The sequence below is a fragment of the Pleurodeles waltl genome, chromosome 7 (assembly GCF_031143425.1).
Source record: "Pleurodeles waltl isolate 20211129_DDA chromosome 7, aPleWal1.hap1.20221129, whole genome shotgun sequence".
Classification (NCBI taxonomy): domain Eukaryota; kingdom Metazoa; phylum Chordata; class Amphibia; order Caudata; family Salamandridae; genus Pleurodeles; species Pleurodeles waltl.
Genome location: NC_090446.1, coordinates 926,765,655 through 926,790,060, shown reverse-complemented (window position 1 = coordinate 926,790,060; position 24,406 = coordinate 926,765,655).

Here is a 24,406-nt window from a genome sequence, read left to right as displayed (position 1 = left end):
GGACCCCATCCCCTTTGTGAATATCAGTAAAAAAAATAATTCCGAGCAGGAAAATATAAAATCAGCGTGAGCAGTGCCTTTGCTCTATTTGGGGTTTCCCATGGAGTAGAACACACGGGCGCTGGCTTGAGTGGCACTGCATGCAGATGATTCCAACCTGAGCTCCCAGGGGCCTGTGCCAGCATTACAGCCCGTACTATGGGCCAACCATTACGACAGTAGCGGGCCTAAATGACCTGACAGCAACATGGGCTGCTGGTGAGCCTGAGGTTGATGTGCTTGCCACTAACTGAGTCAGGACTCCGCAAGGGGCTGCAGGTGCACACATAATACTCATGGCAGCCATCAACTACACCCAGATCTTCACCCCAGGGGCAGTGGTTATGTGGCCGGCTGGGTGGATTGTGACAAAGGGGTCAGCGGCTACTCTTGGCACCCTGTGTCACTGCCACTTGTCAGGAGCTGCCGTGCACCAGTCTGCAGGAGGATGGTTTGTTGCTGGTATGGTGTGGTTGCCTATAAATGCACATGGGCCAGGAGTGCCACATACACTGGGTTATTGATTAACGTTTGCAGCCATTGATGAGTCCATTGATACATATGTTCCTGAAATCTACACTCCCGATTGGGCCACTCTGGAACACCTACTGGGATCAATCCAAACCTATGGCTGTGCCTGCACTTCAGGGTTTGGTGGTGAGAGCCTCTTCTAATTCACTGTTTCTTCTGTGAGACCTGTCTGGACATTTTGTGATTTGAAACAATGGCCAAGGTGACCAAAAGAATCAAAGCAGGCTTATTTTTTAAAGTTGAGCGGCCAGCGGACACTTGTTCCCCCCCTGGCTGGGCTGGCGTGAAGGGCCTGAGAGATGATGTACCTGAACAGGGTACATCATCTACTAAAAGCTGGGCAGGCAGACCTCAATCAATGGCAAAATAGATACTGTGACCAGCCACCTTCACCATCTTATGTTGCGATTGATTGACAAAAACTGTGGATTGACAAAAATTGTGGCTTGATGGCCCTGAGAGGAGGATCTCTGATATTAGGATCCATGCTGCTACAACTGCCGAGAAGGTCTCCTGGCTCATTAAGCAGATTGGTAATGGTGACTGCAAAGAACGAAGTCCTAGAGGCCCACTCCAGTCAAAATAATGTCCAAATCAAGGGGGTACCAGAAACAACAAACGTGGGACACACCTATGTTTTAGTGGAAACGTTGTTGGATCGCTTTGGCAGGGAGTCATTTTCCATTGGCCTTCTTAGTATAAAGGGCACCCCACTCTTTGGGCCAAAGCCCCTACTTGGAGCTCCCATTAGACCACTTATTGCAAGTTTCATTAATTATAGGGGCAAGGACACCTTGTTCACCTCTCTAGGGAGCGGGGTCCCCTGGATTACCAGAGGTCAGAGATATCCATCTGCTCAGACTTCACACCTTCTGTGCAGGAAGCTTGATGGAAATTCACTGATATCAAACACAGGATACACTCTAAGGGCATAAAATATGCTATGTTGTATCCAGCACACTTCCAGGTTGAACTCAATGGCAGATTACGGATTTCCTCCATGGTGATGGAGGCTACTCAGACGTGCAAGAAGTTGCTTGGTTCTCATGTGCTTCCGGCAGACTCTCACCATGCTACAAGGAATAGTATGTCTCCCACTCCACTAACACCCATGAGTGATGTAGACTGTTTCTCGAAAATACTTTTGTAATGTGTGTTACTATTGTATATAATACTTGTTCAGTGTTCCTATGAGCTTCGCAAACTGTCTTAGAGTACCCCGTTAATGATACTACTTTCCAATTTACAATGCCAGCTAGCCATGTTATATGCAACTGCTTGTGCTTTGGATTCAGTGCTACATGTAGTCCTTTATTTGAGCAATGATAGCTGCCCCTATGTGACACCCTAGGTGTGTCTCGACAAACGTTTACACATTAGGGTTTGGGCTTTGAGTTTTTTTTTTTTTTGGCACTGATAGTTGGGATGTTTAGAGCAGGGGGCTGGGGAGAGTTTGAAAGTTCAATAAAATCCCTTTGGTTTTCTAACAGTACAGCCACAACAGCAATACTACTAGCAATTTCCTGCCAGTCACAGCCCAAACCACAATGTTGATCCACTTTTATGGTGCCAGCTAGCCGGATGGTGAAACTGTTATCCTGGAATGTCTGCGGTCTGAGGGCTCAATAGTGACAGCAAGTTCCAACGCACCCTTGCATACATAGAGTTATCACATAGACATTGCTGTGCTCCAGAAAACACATTATACACCAATGTGCACTGACGTTCTTGCTAGGAAATGGGATGTGCATCAGTATTTCTCCTCCTTTGGCTCTTTTACTGGGGGGGGCAGGGCGCATTCTTTTTCACAAACGTATTCATTTTACACTTAAGCAATATGTTACAGATCCGGAGAGGAGATACTTTCTACTTGAAGGAACATTTCATGGTCAGAAGCTGTTGCTTCTTAATTCCTGCACCCCAAATGTCAACAGTCTTCATTTGTTTGGAAACATATATACTGTCTTGAGCAGCTTCAATACCACAATGGTTATCTGGGGAGTTGCTTTCAAATTGGTCCTTAGTTCCACCCTAAACCACTCCAGTGGACAGAACTGCAGACATTTGTGGGCAGCTGAGGCACTCACTGAAATCCTGGACATGTGCTGCCTATAGGACATAAGGAGACACAGATACCCTGCAAACATTGTGCTTTCCTTTTATTCACCACCCCACAATTTCTTCTGAAGAATAGACCTCTGGTTAGTGATCCCAGATGAAAGCTCCTGGGGGGGGGGGCATCACCCTTGCACATTGTCAACAAGGACTCTGTGCCATCTGTGGCAACTCTGTGGAGTCCTTCAAGGTAAACATTGGAGGGATAACCATTGCCAAACACAATGGAATCCTCAGAGACAAAAGGAGACAGCTGCAGCTCCTTGAAGATAATAATAAATACCTGAAAGGCTAGCTAGTGGATGATCAACAGGAATGACAACTCTGGTGCTTACATTCACTCTTACATTAATATAAAGAATTAAATAAAGAGGTTCATTGTATAAGCAGATAAGTGGAGGCGTCTAGATACAGAGAAGGGGAGAGACTGAAGTGCACTCTGGCCACGCTACTGTGAAGGGATTGGCATTGCAACCATTTTTAATAGTTAACATGCTCGAGGGAATGGAGCAAACTTATACAGAGGAGATACTTGTAACCTTTACTGATATTATGCAGGCTTCTTTAAGTCCTGTGTTGCTGTCACTTCTGATCACATGGAGATATATCTTTGATGAACTAGCGCTAGTATGGTTAATTAGAGCCCTATACTGTTCAGAGACTCGCCCATCACCCTTTATGAAATCTTAGCTGCTAGTGACATTCTTGCTGACGACAAGCCCCTGGGCTCTGATGGGTTCACGTCAGAGTTCTACAAGATGTTTAAACATCTGGTGACTCTCTACATCCTACAGGCCTATGAAGAGGCTCTGAAGACAGGCACTCTTGCTCCGACACTGCATGTGGTGATCATCACCATACTTCCTAAACCTGGCAGGAACAGCTGTACAAGCACATCATAATGCCCCTATTGTTCTTGAAACTAGACAATAAATTAATCAATCAATCAGAAATTTGTAAAGCGCACTACTCACCCGTGAGGGTCTCAAGGCACTGAGGAGGGGTTGGGGGAGGTGCTGCTACTGCTCGAACAGCCAGGTCTTGAAAAGTTTCCTGAAGGTAAGGAGGTCTTTGGTCTCACACAGGTGGGTGGGAAGAGTGTTCCACTTCATGGCAGCGAGGCTTCGAGAATGATCTGCCGCCTGTTGTAGTTGTACGGACGTGTAGGATGGTTGTGAGGGTGAGGTTGGCAGAGCGGAGATGCTGGGTCGGGGTGTAGAAGGAGAGCCGTCTGTTGAGGTATTCTGGACCGGTGTTGTGCAATGCTTTGTGAGCGTGGGTGAGGAGTTTGAAGGTGATTCTTTTGTTGACTGGGAACCAGTGCAGGTCTTTCAGATGGCCTGTGATGTGCAGTGACAGGGAATGTCTAGGATGAGGCGTGCAGAGGTGTTCTGGATGCGTTGCAGCCTCTTCTGGAGTTTGGCCGTGGTTCCTGCGTAAAGGGCATTGCTGTAGTCCACTTTGCTGCTTACGAGGGCTTGGGTGACTTTTCTGGTTTCGGTGGTGATCCATTTGTATATCTTTCAGAGCATGCAGAGGGTTTTGAAGCAGGCGGAGGAGATCGCGTTGACTTGCTGGGTCATGGATAGTGAGGAATCAAAGATGAATCCTAAGTTGCGTGCGTGGTTGGTGGAGTCGGAGCTGTTCCGAGAGAGGCAGACCACAAGGAGTCATCCCATGCGAAGGGAGTGAAGCAGAAGATGAGGACTTCTGTCTTGCCGGAGTTCTGTTTGAGGCAGCTGTTTTTCATCCATTTGTCGATGGCTTTCATTCCTTCGTGGAGGTTGGTCTTGGCGGAGCCCTTGGTGAGGGAGGGGATCAGCTGAGTGTCGTCGGCATATGAGATGATGTTGAGGTTGTGGGATCAGGCGGTGTTAGCAAACAGGGGCCATGTAGACGTTGAAGAGGATCTGGCTGCGGGACAAACCCTGGGGTATGCCACAGATGATTTTGGTGGCTTCTGATCAGAATGAGAGGAGGCGGACTCTCTGGGTTCTGCTGGTGGGAAAGGAGGTGACTCAGTCCAGTGCTCTGTTGCGGATTTCTACATTGCTGAGGTGTGAGGGTAGGGTGTGGTGGCAGACGGTGTCGAATGCAGCCGAGAGGTCCAGGAGGATTAGGGCTGTGATTTTGCCATTGTCCAGTATGGTTCTGATGTCACTGATGGCGGCGATGAGGGCAGTTTCGGTACTGTGGTTGCTGCGGAACCCAGATTGGGAAGGGTCCAGGGTGCAGTTCTCCTCGAGGAAGCAGGTTACTTGTCTGTTGACAGCTTTCTTGATGACTTTAGCCGGTAAGGGGAGCATGGAGATAGGCCGGAAGTTCTTGGGGTCCTTTGGGTACAACTTGAGTTTATTGAAGAGGGTGTTGACTTGGTGTGTTTCCAGCTCTCAGGGAAGGTGGCGGACTCAAAGTAGCTGTTAATGATCTTCTGTAGTTGGTGTGCGATGACAATAAAATATTGGTCAGAGTTATAGCTACCATGGTAGAGATGCTATCGCAAGCACAGTCCAGATTTGTTACCCATATGCCCAATGCCCTAAAGTTGTGGACAGTATTTTCCCTTTTGCGCTAGCTCAATCCTGAGTCAAAAGTGATGGCAGACTTTTTAGAAGCTGAAAAGGCCTTTAATTCCTTAGACTTCTCTTTTACATTCCAGTTGCCAGACTGCAGGCAAATGGCTTGACTTTGGACTCCTTCCTAGTCACCGGAGGCACAAGACAAGGGTACCCCTTATCGCCCTTATTGTTCATACTTGGCATGGGTCCTTTCGCCAGAACACAGCAAGACTCTCATTTACAGAGGAGACTGGCTTTCTGATCAGGCTGTACATTGCTTTCTATGTCCACTGATAACATTGTCTTATTTGTCTATCAGCCAGCAGAAAATGTATCCCTATTGACCCATGTGATCATAGGCTTGGTCCATGAGATCATAGACTCTGGGATTCAAATAAAGTGGGACAAGACTGAACTATTCCCACTGACGGACAACATGGAAGCTGCAAAGTTGGTATATCCTATTCATTGGGTGACTGATTGTATCAAGTGTCTGGGAATATACTTTCATAGAAGAAGTGAGATCGTTCGGCTGAATCACAGCATGGTCGTAGTCAAGCTGCAACATGCAGATGCCTGGTTAAAAATGCTTCTGTCCCTGTCTTGGCAAGTGGCACTCATTAACATGATCATTCTCCTCAGATTTCTGTATTTGTTCCTAAACATTTTCAGCATCCTAAACCAAAAGTTTTTCTACTCCGTGCAGATGCTCCTTATTAGATTGATCTGAGTGGACAAGCAGCCCAGGATACGTTGGGAGACTCATATCCTACCATAAGAGAGAGGAGGTTTTGCGGTCTCAGAGCTGGAGAATTATTATATAGCAGTCAAGAGACATATTCAATGATGGTACGACCCAGATCAGAGACTACTATATATTGTTCTTAAAAATTAGCAAAATGTGGAAACCCCTCTGGCGTCCTTGTTACCAATGGGTTTTCTTTAGACCAGAATCGAGATTGTCAACACTACTGCCTTGTTCTGAGCTTAAGCGAGGATACAACATATTACAGGGCTCTCTTTTTTGTAATCCCCAGCCCTTTGACTTGTAAATAATCTCCTCCTTCTCTTGAAGAAAAAAGCAGGTATTCAATGTCTGCTGTTGAATGCAGAGCTCACAGAACTCTGCCACCTATACCCCAAAGGGACTTTTTTGTCTCATGATCAATATCTACATCATAGCGATCGGTTATCCCTCACTGTCTACACATACATGAGGCTTTCACATACTGCTCACGAGAATGTACTGCTGTTCCCCCAAAAAAACCCATAGGAAATGGCCTTATTGACGCAGATAATTAAGTCCACTATTGCAACTAGGTAAGTTTCTTGCCTCAATGTGATGATGATGGGACTCCACGTTGGGGACACTTCTTCACAAACTAGCCTGAGAAAGAGACCTCTGAGCAAGCTGCCAACAGCCAAGTGGACATATTGATATACACAAACAGGATCAATAACAATTAATCATTGCCATAAACGTCTACAATTTATGTTCCTATATCGTGCCTATATCACACTTGCCAAACAGCATGGGCTAGATCAATACAGATGCCGTAACTGCCTGAGATGGCAGACTGCACAGATGTTTTCCATCTAGCCTGGATGTGCCTTTCTATGAACCAAAATTGCAGCAAGAGAATTCTGTATACTTATGGAAATGACGGGCAGCAGGTTAGTTGCAGATCCAGAGCTAGTCCTCCTAGCCTATGTTAAAATGGTTCCTTTTTACATCCGTTGATATGTTGCTACAGCATTATTACTGGCCAGGGAGAGGTTGACCATGTGCTGGTAGAGATCACAGGTGCCACCAAAGGATAAATGGTTACGGAATTTGATTACCTGTAATGATCACTCTGATTTATATATGTCCCGTCAACATATCACGTCCAGGCTCAAGGACCCTTGGGGCCCCCTCAGTTACTACCTGGCACAGCTGAGCTTGGACATTTCCCCACCCCGATTGAACCATCCTTAGTGGACGCACCTGCCACCCCCACAATAGTGACCTGTGTTACTTCAAGAGCTACGTCAGAGGCTGGCTGGCTTCTTCTCCCTATGTTGGACCTGCCACGTGCAAATTGTCGTCCTAGATTAGAGCGACACATTCATTCCTTATAGACACACTATTAACCATTTTGTGCCCCTGCTCGGCTTTCTGAATACACTTCTGGAACAGACTGACAGTTGGGTTGTTTATGAATTTACTCTAGACAGTGACACAAAGGGAGCTGAGGTGTGTCCTGCATATCCTGATGAGTCTTCCTTGGCTGCAGTGGGAAGGAAGAGCTGACACCTGTGCTCCATAGGGCTGTGCCTGTCCTCTCGCAATACAGTCTCCAACCCTCTGGTGTGTGTCTGGAGCAGGGCAAGGAAGAGGCAGGGTTGTGTGCACTACACAGACTTTCCTTTGAAGTTTGCCTACTTCAAAGGCAGAAATGAGTATAAGTATTGGACTGCTGACCCCAAAACTTTAGATTACCTCTGGATCAAGAAGAACCGCTGCCAAGGAGAAGAGCTTGACACATGAGGAGGACCTGCCACTCTGCCTTTTGCTTTGCTGAGCTGGCCTGCTGTTGCTGCCTGAAGAGGACTTTGTTTTCTGAAAACCTGCTTGTGAAGGTTCTCAAAGGGCTCAGGGACATCAAAGACATAATCTACTAGTGCCTGGGCTCTTCTGCTGAGCGTTCTGACTTGCTCAGTGGTGCCAAATCCAGTAGCTGGGCCCTTAGAAGCAGAAGCTGGTAGCCTGCAGGGGAAAATAAATGCACCGCTGTGTGCGCATCAGAAATATCAAGCAGCGCCTGTTCCGCAGCTCAAAATTCGAAGCAGTGCCTGCCTTGCTGCTAGAAAATCAATGCAGCGCCTGTTCCCAACTTGGACCCTTAACATAGCATGTCAGAATTTTCCACGCATCAACGCTGGGCGTCAAAACCTTCAACATCACCGCACAGACCTGAGGCTGCTTATCCAGAAATCGATGCATCCCTTCTCTGCTTGGAAAGAATTGACGCATCGCTTATTGGGTGGAAAAAGAATCGACGCACTGCCTCCCTTGTGAGTAAGAAATCCACTCATTGCTTGCTTTTCCGACGCACGCTTGTCCGTGCGGCTTTATTTTTGATGTTTACTAAGTACTTTGTGCTAAAATAACGCATCCATTGATTTCTGTGGATTAAGACTCTTTTTACTTTCAAAATTCATATCTTTGCTTGTGTATATTAGATTTGTGCCTTTTGGTCTTGTTTGATTAAGATAAATATTGACTATTTTTCTAAACTGGTGTGGAGTAATTTTGTGGTGTTTTCACTGTGTTACTATGTGTGTTTGTATAAATACTTTACACATTGACTCTGAGATAAGCCTGACTGCTAGTGCCAAGCTATTAGGGGTTATTTGAGCTGTGTATTTTCATTACCCTGACTAGAGTGAGGGTCCCCACTTGGACAGGGTGTAAACTGACTGCCAACTAGAGACCCCATTTCTAACTTGGGTGATCAGCAGTGAGGATAACACTTGTATTTCTACTTAGCATACAGTGATTGGTGTACACTACTGTTACAGCACAGGCCATTACATACCAGCATACTATTGTTCTTTTTCTGTTTTTATTTGCAACTCTCAAGTTTAGGCCACAATCATGTCTCAGTCTGGTGAGCACACAAAGGATGGGAGTGAAGTGGTGTAGGGGAGGAAACCAGCAGCGCTTGTGGGGTATAGGCCCACCTGAAAGGTGGAAGAGCTCCCTTCAGAGTGAGCAGCAGTGTTTCCTCTCCAGATCTATCTCCAGAGCAGCTGGAGACTAGGCTGGAGACAAGGCAGAGAACTTTCCACGCAGTGACCCTGGGCGTCAAAATCTTCAACATCACCGCACAGACCTGAAGCTGCTCGTCCGAAAATCGACGCATCCCTCCCCTGCATGGAAAGAATCAACACATTGCTTATTGGGTAGAGGAAGAATTGACGCACAGCCTCATTTGCGAGTAAGGAATCAATGCATTGTTTACTTTTCTGACCAAGCTCGCCCATGCGGCTTTATTTGTGACGCATACCAGTTACTTTGTGCTTAAACAACTCATCCACTGATTTCTATGGGTTAAGGCTGTTTTTACTTTAGCAATTCATATTTTTGCTTGTGCATGTTGGATTATTTTCATTTTGGTCTTGTTTGATAAATATTGGCAATTTTTCTAAACTGCTGTGGAGTCCATTTGTGGTGTTTTCACTGTGTGACTGTGTGTGTTTGAACAAATACTTTGCACATTGCCTCTGGGATAAGCCTGACTGCTTGTGCTAATCTACCAAGAGGGTGAGCAGAGGTTGTCTGAGCTGTATATCTCCCTTACTCTGACTAGAGTGAGGGTCACTACTTGGACAGGGTGTAAACTGACTGCCAAATAGAAACTCGATTTCTAACAGCGGATATGGACATATGTTTTGTGTGCTGTGGAATATTATGTGTAGTCTCATGTGTTAGAATGAAAAAGATGCCAGAGGTCCCCTAGGCTCATAGTCAGCCAACCATTGGAGACCTTGGTTCTAAAAGGCACCAGCTGGCCTAAGTGTTGGCTGGAATGGTCCAGGTTGGTGTCCATAACTAGATTCAGACCCCCCCCCACCACTATGGATGTGTCACGGGATTGTAACACTGATATGAGGGCTCACATGATAAGTGTTTCCTAGTGTTTGTTTGGTGCATAGATGGAAGCAATTGTAAAATGGAGTTTACCCAGCTGCGGCTTGTCCTCTAGGAATCACCCTTTGATCTCCACCACCTTAGTCAAGCTCTCTCCCACGAAACCTCTAAAGAGGATTGCCACCTCTCCCCCTTCTTCATAGGACCTGAAAAACAGAACTGGTGCAGGAACCACCAGGATTGCATCCTATGAACATCTTTGGGGAGTAGGTGGGTCTTCTGTAGTAGGCAGATGTCACTGCCAGGGAGCTCTAAGAGATATTGGACAAAATCCTGTTTCATAGGGTTATTGAGGCCTTGCACATTGAGGCACATCACTTTAATCTCTAGGAAAACAGAAAACGATAGAAGGCTAGAATCTGCCACCTGGGTTTTCTACTATGGTGTGGGATGTGTAGGGCTGAGCTGATGGTGAGCAGTATGTCTCCTGAACCTACTTGAAGACATCAGTAGGTGAGGTGTGAAGGAGTAAGAACAACAAAAACAATTCCCCTACAACATTGGTATTAAAACAATAACATTGATAAGTCCATTATTAATGGAATGTTGCCAAGTAGGCATAGTCAAGTCGAACAAGCAAGGTGTGTTCTGAAGTAGATGTACTTATTCAGCAAGCCCTCTGCCACTACAGGCTCTGGTTACAGAGGAAGACCCTAGTATGTTATGAGTGGCATGGGCAAAGGTTGTGGATAGAGTCAAGTGTCATGTAATGGAATTTCCGGTTCCTGATGCTAGATTGTACAGAACTGCCTAACATTACTGAGTGTGTTCCCTTGGTCACGGGCATGAATGCTTCTTGCACTTGATGTTTTTTTGCCAGTGTGGCACTCGCCGGGTGGAGCCGTGGGGAGAACCAGGCACAGAATGGGTAGGGAATCACCTGGCAGATCGAACATGAGTTTCTTAGGCTGATAGAGTTGAACTTCCGAGCAAAAAAAATCCAGAAATGGTGCCCCTATGCCTAGGACACATCTTTGGTGCTCAAGTTCTCAGTGACCGGTTTGAATTTCCTCCAGCGCTGGCGGGTAAGAAGCAAGATGACCTAGATGAGCCCAATTGGATGTCCACGGAAGTGGATAGGTTGCTTGGCTCTGGCATTTTTCGTTAAGTCTTCTTTAGTCTGGAAGTCATGTACACCTGCTAGGATATCTGGTGGTTTAGTGTTAGGGCCCAGGGCAGCTGACTCCATGTACCCTATCCAAACGCAGTTCAGAGACCTCAGTGCAGCCCAAGATCAAATGAAACAGTGACTGTGTGTATATCCCTGGATATCAGACCCCTTGGAGCCCACGGAAACCCCTCAGAGTTGGATGTTATTACAGCTAAATCTATTCTTGAGGTCCTCCGTCTGGGCTGAAAGTTGTCATGTTGCTCATGAAGACAAATGATCTCCTGTTGAAGCATGTCCACCTCTTTGCCTCTTGCTGATTTGTTATCCTCCAGGTAGGAGACCCGCTCACCAACCAAGGACAAGTCCTGACTTACCTCCCGCAGGTCCTGTGAGGGGTCTCTTTTGATGTCCTGAATGTCTGTCTTGAGAGTGTCAAACAGGAAAGCCAGGAAGGCCCGGGTCACTGGGGCCTTGTCAGAGTTGGAGGCCTCCTCTATATCTGTTTGCAGAGGCTGCTGAGAGCCCAGGGCTGTATCACTGGAGGAAAATGGTGTGGAGTGGATGAGCATGTCCTGCACCAAAAGGTCACATTTAAAATATCTCTATTTTTTATGGTTATTTAAAATGTTTACAAGTTAAAACAAACTCGATAAAACAAAGTACAATCATCCATGTTATAAATAAATATTCAGAAATTTCCTACAAGTTAAAATTGTCGTCAGTCTATTTAATGGGACTGTAAAAGTTGGATATGGCCTATTTGACTTATCAGTTTTGACAAATAATTAAAGTAGTGACCATTAATAAGAGCTGCATGAAAATTAGCAAGGGATCCGGTACCATACCTATACTTCCGCTGGGAAACATAGGCTGAACTAGCAGCATGTTAGTCTTCATTACCAGCTACGCAATAAACTGATAAAGTGCTATTGTGATAGAAACAATCATCAATGGTAGCAGCACAAAAAGTTGGTATGGTATCAAGTGCCGTAACTATACCCAACCTAAATCACTTAGTCAAAAGTAGCGACATTACCACTGAACAATCAACCGTTAAAGTGATAGTGCAACAACAATTACTAACAGAGGGGAAGTCACCCAACACAATGGACAGTAGACTGATAAAGTGCTAGTGCAATGGAAACAACTATTAATAATAGAACAGTAGCCACCCAACAGGCATCCACAGAGTTGCCAGGGATCAGTTTAGTTTGAGTATGATTCAAGGTGGCTGGACTATTTCACCAGGTAAGTCTGAATGAATGGATGCATCAGTGGGGTGTGCAAGACCAGGGTGGCCGGCCCCTAGCTGGCTGAACATGTTGGATGCGGTGAGAACAAACATCGTCAGTGCAATGTTTGGGCCGTATTATCAGGGTTTAGGGAGGCGATGACGGCCTGCCAGCATGTGCCACCTCCCAGTTTGCGCCACTCCCTCTGTAATCTGGACCTATGTTTGCTTAGCAATGCTGGGCAATGGCATACAACAAGTTCAAATGATTCTTCACTGCCACTGCAGCCCCTGCAGGTTCTGGCCGAACTTGGCGGGTGCAAGCCAGCTAAATGCTTCAAGAAAGGCCACTCGCATAGCCAATGGCCCATGAATCTTATTTTCCAATAGACAGCACACATGCAGGAGAAATATGATGCTGGGGTAGGTAGCTGACACACATTTATTATTGCCCAAGCATGACTGCGTTTAGCGAGTAATGCCCTATCCGAATAAAAAGACCAAAGACGAGCATGCAATCTTATACTCTTTTTAAAATATTCTAAAAACTGTCTTTGAGCCTGGTTGGGCTGGCTGCAGCTGACTTCAGACCATGGCAATGCCTCTAGGCTACTGGCTCTGGCCTTTCGCAACTTGTGGCACATACTGAGGAAGGCACTGGCACCTGCAGCCCGCTGGTCAGAGAGGCCAAAACCAAGCCTAACCTGGGCTGCTGATGAATATTTTGGTAATCAAACCCACTAGCAGATCTTAACAAGAAGGTTATTCAGCAGAGTATTTTCCATGCCTAATATAATTTGTCGGCCATAAGTTAACGAGAGAATAATCTTGGCCCTCATAATTTCTTGTAATGGGGAAAAGCTTTGGCTCAATAATGATTTCTCCATTTTCGATAGCATCACCTGGAGGGTCAAAGCTTTTGCTTCAACTTCTCGTTGTTTCACAAAGCTACATCTAACATTGAAGTTGACCCCTAAGTACTATTAGAATTGCTCTGAGACGACTCTGTTGTCATCATAGAACTGTCCTCCTCCCTGATGTTTTTTTTACCCAAATGACACAACCTTTTTTTTTTTTTTTTTAATTCAGCTCTCATTTATTAACGGTTTTACATATATGCAGGTGATTATGTAGTCATTGGAGGCTTACCCTTGTGTGACTAAATAAGGCCAGGATGTCTGCGTATAACAAGTTGCTGATTCGGGCCCCACCTATTTTTGAAGAGCGACTGTTCAAAACATCCAGAGTGTGCAGTAGATCTGCAATGAATAGATTAAAAAGCAAGGGGGCTAATGTGCACCCCTGTTTCACTCCAATTAGTCACACTTGCTTTTTGCTGCTGCCATGACCTGAGGGGTCGGGTCTGAGTGAGGGGTCTCTGGCCATCACGTCACAACAGCATACTAGACATACCATCTAACAAGCGGTGGCAGATCCCTCCTCAAGCAGTCCCCTAGAGAGACCAGGAGCACTGGGGAGAGGCCCGCCCCCCTGCCAACTGGTAGCTCGCTTGCACATGTAAAGATCCTGCATGGAAGAAGGGGAGCAGCCTGTCCAAACACTCAGCAACCCCACCCAAGCTGCCTACCACACAGTCTCACCGGTGGGTGCTACTTTCTATCCTCTAGTTTCTGTACTCACTGCATCAAGCACTGCTAGCCAATGCTAGTCCATAGGTTGAGAAGTAAATGCCTGGAGTCAATGTCGCTGCAGTGCAGGGATGCACACACCGGGTGGGGTGGCTCCACACCTCAGCTCTTATCTCGGTGAGTGCGTGTCCAGCAAATCCAAACTCCATGCTACAAGCGGCACACAGAATGGCAAAACTCAGCAGACTCCACCAACAGAACAGAGTTGTTCACTGCCCACCCCTGCAATGAAGGCCTTAAGGTGAAATCGGGGCACAAAGATATGGCTTATTTGTACAGTGTTGCAGAGAGCACATACAGTGCTTAATTTGTAAATAAAAACGTGCCGGTGCCCAAAGCATGGCCTACATCGGATTGGTGTGTAGTGATGCACAGTGTGTGTGTGTCTTTGTGTGTGCACGTGTGTGTGTGCGTGTGTGTGTGTGTGTGTTATACATGTTCTGGGTGTATATGTGCCTGTGAATGGTACAATATTCCCGAGCTAACTTGAGGAACATGACAAGATGGAGGAATCTCCCCAGACAGATTTGTTGGTTGCTATATTCCTGTGAGCTGTGTGGGACTCATTGGATATGAGAGAGCCAAGTTCTCCAGTAAACTTCAAAAGATGCTCTTTGATTCAGGGTGAGGTCACTAGGAAGGGACCTGGGCCCATCTCAGAAAGGAGGTTGGGCTGATACGAGAATCATAAAGAGTAGGACTTAGGCCCTAGTTTAACCTTTTGATACATATATCACTGTAGCTCACATCCAGGTGTGAACCTCTAGTCACTCCTGCTGTGACAGACTGTAGAGGAAGGGCAAAGGAGAGGGCACTTAAAAAAAAAAAAGACCCCCAACACACACTTCAAAGACTCAGACTCTAAATCACATTTGGGCGGTCATTCCAACCCTGGCGGTCGGTGTTAAAGCGGCGGCTAAACCGCCAACAGGCTGGCGGTAAAAAAAATGGAATTCCGACCCTGGCGGAAACCGCCGACGGAGACCGCCACTTTAACACACCGCCCGTCACGGCGGGACAAACAAACAGCGCAGCGGTCACCGCCAACAGACAGGCGGGAGTCAATGTACCGCCCACCCTATCACGATAAAAACACGGCGGAATCAGCCATTACGAACGGAAAACGCTCACCTCCATACACCCCATGAGGAATCTGGACAGCATGGAACCCGAACTCCACATCCTCCCAGCGATTGTCTTCCTGCTCCTCTACCAGGAGCACGAACGCCGGCGCAGAAGACAACAGTGAGTACTGCATCTACGACACAGGGGAGGGGGGAGGAAAATATTACGGGGACACACATACGCGACACACCCACCCCCACCCTCACCCACTACAACACACACATCAATGCATAGCAATACATCACAGTTACACCCCCCAACCCCCCTGGAAGAATGCAAAGACAAAAGGAAATGATTATAAACATTGGAATATATTGTATAACTGGATTAAAAATATATCACACATCTCAAACTATTATATACATAAATTGTCAAGTCCGATATTTGTGGAAGCCATTGTTCGTGGACCACTGGGCCCAAATCACATGGGCAAAGCCCACACAAGATACCTGACTCCAACGGAGAGAACACTGCAGGGGCATCAGATAGGAAAACTACAGGCACCTCAGGGGGAAGGGAAGGGGGGGCACCTCAGCCAGATGAGTCCACAACGCCAGATCCACGAGGGGCCTCCATGGCCACTGTTCAATCCTGGGGAGTGCAAAGCCACAGTCTCTCAAGTTTTTACAGTGGGTGGGTTGCCCACTGTACCATCCTGGGGAGTGCAAAGCCACAGTCTCTCAAGTCTCACAAGTGGGTGGTTTGCCTACTGTACCATCCTGGGGAGTGCAAAGCCACAGTCTCTCAAGTCTCCCAAGTGGGTGGTTTGCCCACTGTACCATCCTGGGGAGTGCAAAGCCACAGTCTCTCAAGTCTCTACAGTGGGTGGTTTGCCCACTGCCATATCCTGGGGAGTGCAAAGCCACAGTCTCTCAAGTCTCTACAGTGGGTGGTTTGCCCACTGTACCATCCTGGGGAGTGCAAAGCCACAGTCTCTCAAGTCTCTACAGTGGGTGGGTTGCCCACTGTACCATCCTGGGGAGTGCAAAGCCACAGTCTCTCAAGTGGATGACAGTCCCCATTGGTACTGGAGGAGGACTGGTGCCCAGAGTGCTTCGTGCAGCCCTGCCCGACACAGATGCGGGCCTGCCCCTTCCGCCAATGGGCTAGCGGTGATTGAGATGGCGGTGCCCAGTTCAGCGATGCTTGAGACGGCGATGCCCAGTTCAGCGGTGCTTGAGTTGAAGGGCCCAGTGCAGCGGTGCTTGAGATGGCGGTGCCCAGTTCAGCGATGCTTGAGACGGCGGTGCCCAGTTCAGCGGTCCTTGAGTTGAAGGGCCCAGTGCAGCGGTGCTTTCAGATGGCGGTGCCCAGTTCAGCGGTGCTTGAGTTGAAGGGCCCAGTGCAGCGGTGCTTGAGACGGCGGTGCCCAGTTCAGCGATGCTTGAGACGGCGGTGCCCAGTTCAGCGGTGCTTGAGTTGAAGGGCCCAGTGCAGCGGTGCTTGAGACGGCGGTGCCCAGTTCAGCGGTGCATGAGTTGAAGGGCCCAGTGCAGCGGTGCTTGAGACGGTGGTGCCCAGTTCAGCGATGCTTGAGACAGCAGTGCCCAGTTCAGCGGTGCTTGAGACAGCGGTGCCCAGTTCAGCGGTGCTTGAGAAGGCGGTGCCCAGTTCAGTGGTGCTTGAGACTGCGGTGCCCAGTTCAGCGGTGCTATGAGATGAGTGTCCAGGTCAGCGGATCTGGCCATGGCATGGAGGTCATTCGCCACCTGACCTGTGGCTGGCGGTGCCTTCCTGCCCATCAGACGTGTGGCTTGCGGGGCCCTCCTGGGCTGCACTTCCGGGCCTGTGGGTGTCCTCTTGCCCACCTGGGATGGGCCTGGCGGGGGCCCTCCTGGCCAGCTGGCCTGCTGGCGGACTTGTCGGGCATGCTGCCCTTCCCACCCTTCCCTGTCCGTCTGTGGCCCTTCACCACCTTTGGAGGTGTGCCAGGTGGCACCACACTTCCTGCCGGAGCCATGGTAGGAATTCTGGTCCCTGGTGTCTTCGGTCTCTCGCGCCGGCCACTGGCAATCTTCGGGTGCTTTACCGGGGGTAGGCTGTCCGTGCCTTGGCTCCTGACTGAACTGGCTGCCCTGGAGGGTGGGGGACTCCACAGTCCATGGCAAACTTGTTTCACAGGTCCCGCTTTTGAGGTGGCTGAGGTGCTGACAGGAGTGCTATGAGATGGATGGGGTGGGGGAGTTGTAGGAAAGAGGTCAAGTTTGGAAAGGAAAAGCAATTTAGGAAGAGAGGGACAGGTAGGTGTAGTGGGTATGGGAGTGGAGGAAGAGGTTGTGGTTGTAGGAGTTTTCAGTCTGGTGTCTTTGGGTGCAGGTGCTTGGGCTGGAGGCTGTCGTGAGGTGGATGGCTGTTGGGTGGGTGGCTGCCTGCATTTGTGTAGCTTGGAAGAGGGGGTGACAGACACACTGGGAGAGGACACAGGGGACGTGTAAATGGTAGTGGGGGTGGTGACTGCACGTGTGCAGGGTGCTCTGGTGGGTGTGCTGGTGATGGACGTAGTGGCTGAAGATGTTGTGCATGCAGGTGTGAGTGGAGACGTGGCAGGGAGGGAGGAGGGAGACAAGGAGGAGGGGGACACAGTGGAGGCAGGGGGTGTTGGTATGTCTGCATGTGGCTGTTGCTTGTGTGAATGCTTGTGTGATGTGTGGTGCTTATGTCTGGATGAGCTTCCCTTGGGTGTTGAGGTGTGTGCAGGCAGGTCTGATGGTGTGTCTGGGATAGGCAGAAGTACAGGGGATTGGGTATGGGTGGAGGAAGTTGGAGGGGGAGGCTAGAGACAGGGACAATTGCTGCCATCAATGCTGAGGCCAGAGTGTTGAACGATCGCTGATGGGCAGCCTGACCAGAATGAATGCCCTCCAGGTATGCATTACTCTGGTGCACCTCCCTTTCTACACCCTGGATGGCATTCAAAAGGGTAGACTGCCCAACAATGATGGTCCTCAGGAGGTCAATGACCTCCTCACTGAGGGCAGCAGGGGTGACTGGGGCAGGGCCTGAGGTGCCTGGGGCGAAGGAGATGCCCACCTTCCTGGGTGAGCGGGCATGGGGCAAACGCTGAGGGGCTGCCGGGAGGGCGGTGCTGGTGCGCTGGGTGGCGGCTGTACCTGTGTTTGCGGGAGGCACGGATGTTGCCGCCACCACAAGGGAGCTCCCTTCAGAGGACGAGTCGCTGCCACTAATGTCTGCACGAGTCCCCGCTGTGGAGCTCCCCTCGCCCTCCGTCCCACTGGTGTAATCGGACTCCGTTGCATGGCCCTCCAGGGCCATGTGGGATGCAGCTCCCTCGTGCTCCGATGCCACTTCTCCTCCGCCTGATGATGCTAATGCACAGATGAACAGGAAGACCACAAAAAGGGGGGGGGGGAGAAATAAAGACATGTTGAGTGCATGCATTGGCGACACCGTTGGCGGAGAGGACAGACACAGAAGGCCCCTGCACTACGCCGCGCACTTGGGGTCCACTACTCAATCCGTGGGACATGGCCTACAAGCCTATGGACGACAACTGCACACATAGATGACACAGGGCCATGGATACCTGTACTTGGCATCCTACAGAGGTGGGGGGCGGGGGCACAGGGCCATTCCGTACGGAGGGGCCGAGCCTACAGAAATCGCCCTGGCCTAGGGATACCCAAAGCCCTCCTCCCCCACCCAGACACCTCCACTGCACGCAAAGTCAGCAGAATGAGTTTGTACTCACCCCCTTGTGTCTGCTGTGATGTCCTCACGCGCCCATCCAAATCGGGGGTAGGCCACCGCCAGGATCCGGGACATCAGGGGGGTCAAAGTACGACTGGCACCCCTCCCACGTTGGGTGGCCATCCCCAGCTGAGCCTCCGCCGTCTTCCTGCTCCAGCGGCGGATGTCCTCCCATCTCTTCCGGCAGTGGGTGCCCCGTCTGTGGTGGACCCCCAGGGTACGGACGTCCTTGGCGATGGCACGCCAAATGTCGATTTTCTGGTGGGCGCTGACCTATGTGACATGTACAAGGAGAGAAGAATAATCATCACCTTCTGCATGCTCGATGAGAGTGGCTCCCCATCCCCAGCTTTGCCATGTGGCACATGCTCTCATCTGTCGTTTGATGCATGCCTCAATCGCTCCCCTCCCCACCATCTTTCATCCACACCACTCAACACAGGCATTGGCCACTAAGCATGGTCCCAGTGTACTTACCTGTTGGACTGGAGGAACGTAGAGTCGCGCATACTGGGGGAGGACCCCATCCACAAGTTTCTCCAATTCCTGAGCAGTGAAGGCAGGGGCCCTTTCCCCAGTTGCATGAGCCATTGTCTCTTCCAGACTGAGGTCACAGCAGCACTTGCAGTGTAGGTCCTCTCCTGTGGAAGATCAGGTATCGAGTGATTAAGCAGATAGAAAATGGCGGTCACGCCCGCGGAGGTGCGTACCGCGGCGGTGCGTACTGCGACCACCGGTGCACATCGTCATTGGCTCCTGAGACCCATAGGGTTCAATGTTATCCAATGCTGTTTTGCGCCGCAGTCTTCGACCGCCTACCGCCACGGTGTGCCACGCCAGCGCATTGACCTCACATCCCATTGTCGCACTTCACAGGTCAGGCAGCCGCCATTTCAAGGGCCCACATGGCTTAATTTCTACTGCGTCACACATACCTAGGCCTTGCATCGACACTCATACAAGCCATACAATGCATTGGGAATCGTGTTATGTGCAAGCTGTGGGAACGTACCTGTGGGTTGATTGACTCTGTGCTCGCTGTTGTCCTTCATAGGCACCGTCCGCTGGGACATGCGAGGAGATGGAGGAATCTTCCCGTGTACAAACCGCTGGTGGACCTGTCGACAATGGAAGAAAGACATGTCATACTGACATACAGGCTTGACCGAGCCACTATACAGGAACTGTGTGCCCAGCTGGAGCCAGACCTGATGTCACCAATCCGCCAACCCACAGGGATCCCCCCTCTAGTGCAGGTTCTGTCAGTACTCCATTTCTTAGCAGGTGGGTCATTTCAAACAACAGTGGCCATTTCATCAGGGATGTCTCAGCCTATGTTTTCAAAGGTGTTGTCCAGAGTGTTGTCTGCCCTGCTGAAATACATGCGGAGCTACATCGTTTTCCCTGAGGTGGGGGATTTGCCTACAGTGAAGGGTGATTTCTATGCCCTTGGACATATTCCCAACATCATTGGTGCCATTGATGGGACACATGTGGCTTTGGTCCCCCCCAGCAGGAGTGAACAGGTGTACAGGAACAGAAAAAGTTATCATTCCATGAATGTCCAGATGGTCTGTTTGGCTGACCAGTACATCTCCCATGTAAATGCCAAGTTCCCTGGGTCAGTGCATGACGCGTACATCATGCGGAATAGCAGCATCCCTTACGTGATGGGTCAACTCCAGAGGCACCGTGTGTGGCTAATTGGTGACTCTGGTTACCCCAACCTGTCCTGGCTACTGACCACAGTGAGGAATCCCAGGACAAGGGCAGAGGAACGGTACAATGAGGCCCATGGGCGTACTAGGAGGGTGATCAAGCGGACCTTCGGCCTCCTGAAGGCCAGGTTTAGGTGCCTCCATATGACAGGTGGATCCCTAATGTACTCACCAAAGAAGGTGTGCCAGATCATCGTGGCCTGCTGTATGCTTCACAACATGGCTTTGCGACGCCAGGTGCCTTTTCTGCAGGAGGATGGTCCAGATGGTGGTGTTGTAGCAGCTGTGGAGCCTGTGGAGAGTGAAGAGGAGGAAGACGAAGAGGACGACATAGACAACAGGAACACAGTAATACAGCAGTATTTTCAATGACACACAGGTAAGAATCCACACCGGCATTTTACATTTACTTAAAGATTACTACCTCTCCACTGTCTGACCTTTTCCCCCAGTGTATGGTAACTGAGTTGTGACTTTCCCTTCCAATTTCAGTGATGTGGGCCCCACTGCGTGACATCTGCTTTGTTTTCCCATGGACTACAGCTGTGTGACAGTGGTATGTTGTCATCACAATGTAACTGAACATTTTGGCACGGTTATGTCTAATACATTTGTTCAAAATTACAGCCAGACTCCAGATTGTTTTGTGCTATAAGTGTGTTTATTAAAGTGCTCAAAATTGGTAAGTGGTTGCAATTCAGTGAGGGGTGATGGTGGAGGAATGTCCAGATTATCAGTCTCACAGGTGCATTGTCCATATGCCTGTGGAAAGTGGAGCAGGGGCAGTTTAAGGTTGGACAGGATGACAATGTGGGACAGTGGGATGACAATCAGGGAGGTATCCTTTCCTGGTGGGGGTCTTGGCATCTTACTCTGTCTTCTTCCTGGATCTCAGGGCCCGCTTGCGGGGTGGTTCTCCTTCTGCCGGGGGTGGGGTTCTGGTGGCCTGTTGGTCTTGTGTTGGGGCCTCCTGTCCACTAGCGCCGGCGGAGGTGGTAGGCTGTTCTTGGTCCATGCTAGTGACAGGGGCCCTTTGTGGTGCCATATGGTCCCGCAATGTGGTGACTATCTGATTCAGAGCCACTACGATGGTGCCCATTGCGGAACTGATGTTTCTTAGTTCCTCCCTGAACCCCATGTACTGTTCCTCCTGCAGAAGCTGGATCTCCTGAAACCTGGCCAGCACCGTCGCCATCGTCTCCTGGGAGTGGTGGTATGCTCCCATGATGGAGGATATGGCCTCGTGGAGAGTGGGTTCCCTTAGCTTGTCCTCCCCCCGTCGCACAGCAGCCCTCCCAGTTCCCCTGTTTCCCTGGGCCTCTGTCCCCTGGTCTGTGTGCCCACTACCACTGCCCCCAGGTCCCTGTTGTTGTTGGGGTGGTGGGTTAACCTGGGTGCCCTGTAGTGGTGGACACACCGTTGCTTGACGTGTCCAGGGGATAGAGGTATGGGCCCACTGGGTGGGTGCGGTGCTGGTGTTCCCAGAGGGGGGAAGGTCTGCTGTGGCCTGTGGCTGTCTGAGGGGAACCGACTGTCCCGAGGTCCCTGATGGGCCGGGCTGGTCATCTAGGTCCAGGGAGACAGAGCTGCTGTCATCACTGTGGGCCTCTTCTGGGGGTGGAATGGACATTTGTGGACCCTCCTGCGCAGTGACGTGGCGTTCGGGTCCTGCAGGGGTATAAAAGTATGGTTATTGCTTCTGTGTGTGCCATAGCGTGCAATGGGTGGGTGCCGGTGTACTCCAGTGCTGGCATTCCCTTGTGAGGGCTGTTGTGACGGTGTTTTGGGGAAGGGATGGGTATGTGCAGTGGGCATGCTTAGGTGATGGGTGTCCATGGTTTTTGGTTGCATGCAGGGCATGGTGTTGGGATGGGTGGGTTGTGATGGTGAGGAATTTGCAAGGAGGAGGTGTGCTGGGGGTGGGGGTGAGGGTGGGGGTATGAGTTAGCATGCTCGTGGGGTGGTGGGGATGAGGTAGTTAAGATTTGACTTACCAGAGTCCATTCCTCTGCCTACTCCTGCAAGGCCCTCAGGATGCAGGATCGCCAAGACCTGCTCCTCCCATGTTGTAAATTCTGGGGGATTAGGCGGGGGTCCGCCGCAAGTCCGCTGCACCGCGATGTTGTGCCTGGATACCATGGAACGCACCTTCCCCCGTAGGTCGTTCCACCGCTTCCTGATGTCGTCCCGATTTCTTGGGTGCTGTCCCACTGCGTTGACCTTGTCCACTATTCTGCTCCATAGCTCCATCTTCCTGGCAATGGTGGTGTGCTGCACCTGTGTCCCGAAGAGCTGTGGCTCTACCCGTACTATTTCCTCCACCATGACCCTGAGTTCAGCATCAGAAAACCTGGGGTGTCTTTGCGGTGCCATGGGGTGGTGTGGGTGATGTGTGGGGTGGGTTGTGTGGTGCTAAGTGTGGTGATGTGTATTGGTGTGTTGTTAGAAGTGCGTGCTAATATTGGTGGGTGACAGTGAATTGCGCGTCTGGGTGCTCGAATCTCTTCTCTCTATGCGTGTTCACAAATCTCTAGGAGTGGGGTTTGTGGGTGATGTAGGTGTGTGTTTTATAGTTAATTGGGTGTGTGGATTGTTGTTGGTATGTGTATCAGGTGTGTGTATTTCAAAATGTCCAATGTGGCGGTGTTTTGGAGCTGTGTGTGTATTTTGAGCGCGGCGGTGTGTACCGCCAATGGAATACCGCGGTTGAAAGACCGCCGCGTGGATTCGTGGGTCGTAATGGCATGGGCGTATTTCTGTTGGCGTGACGGTGGAGGTTTGGTCATCGCCAGTTTATCGCTGGCCTTTGGTGTGGCGGACTTTTGTGGATGTCGGTATTTTGGCGGTTTGCCTGTTGTGGGTCAGAATGACCGAGGCGGTTTACCGCGGCCGCGGCGATGTTATGGCGGTCTTCTGCACGGCGGTAAGCGCCTTTTACCGCCGAGGTTGGAATGACCGCCTTGGTACCTAAAAATGAACTATTTGAAGTGGAGTTTGAGGCAAAAATATACTTTGCTACTTTATTACTAGAACCAGAGGAACTTTTTTGCAGGTAAGTACAGTTGTAAGTATGTATCAGGCATGTATATCAAACATACTTTGTTTGGTCTTAGCACATAAAGCAGTTTACAAGTAAGTAGCAATCTTCTGTTTCAAAAGTTGACAGTGCAATTTTTCATAGGAACCAATGCAGTCCTAGGGGAGGAAAAGTATTAGTATGTTTTGAAGGTAAGTACTCAACTCACAGTTCCAGTTTCTGGGCGTCAGGATGTCCACAGGTCAAAGTTCAATTTGACCCCAAACATGCACCACCAGAAATACGGGACCAGCCAGGTGGTGCAGAGGCCAAAGTTGATGTCAGGATTAGAATGGGATCCAATGGAGACTGGTGGTACTCAAAAAAGATCTTCTGGCAGGTAAATACCTGTGTTCTCGGGGAGCAGACCTAGGGTGTTTAGAGGAACACTGGGGGGGCACAGGTCTACACCAAACACACACCTTCAGCAGCACAGGTGCAAACACACAGCTAGGTGCCCAATGTTTTTAAATATGGGGATCCCGGGAGTCACAAAAAATGCTGCAGGCTCGGTCCAGGGGGTCGGTTCCTGGAAATCAAAGGCTGGACAGGCAGGAATGGCACCCGCTGGACGTCTCTGGACCATCTGTCAGATTCCCAAAGGCCTGGGGGCTGCGGGTGCAGGGGTCCCCTTGGGTGTTGGGAATCTTCATCAGATCTGGTCGCAGTCTGGGGGGTTCTCTGGATTCAGGCTGCAGGCTTCGTTGTGTTGGTCAGGAGAGGTAAACCCGGGCCTGACTCATGGTTGGAATCGCCTGGGGACCTTCTCAGGTCCAGAGGGCCACCTGTACTCAGGTCAGGGGCGTCGGGTGCAGGATCGGCAGGGCTCACGGATCCGAGCCAGTTCTG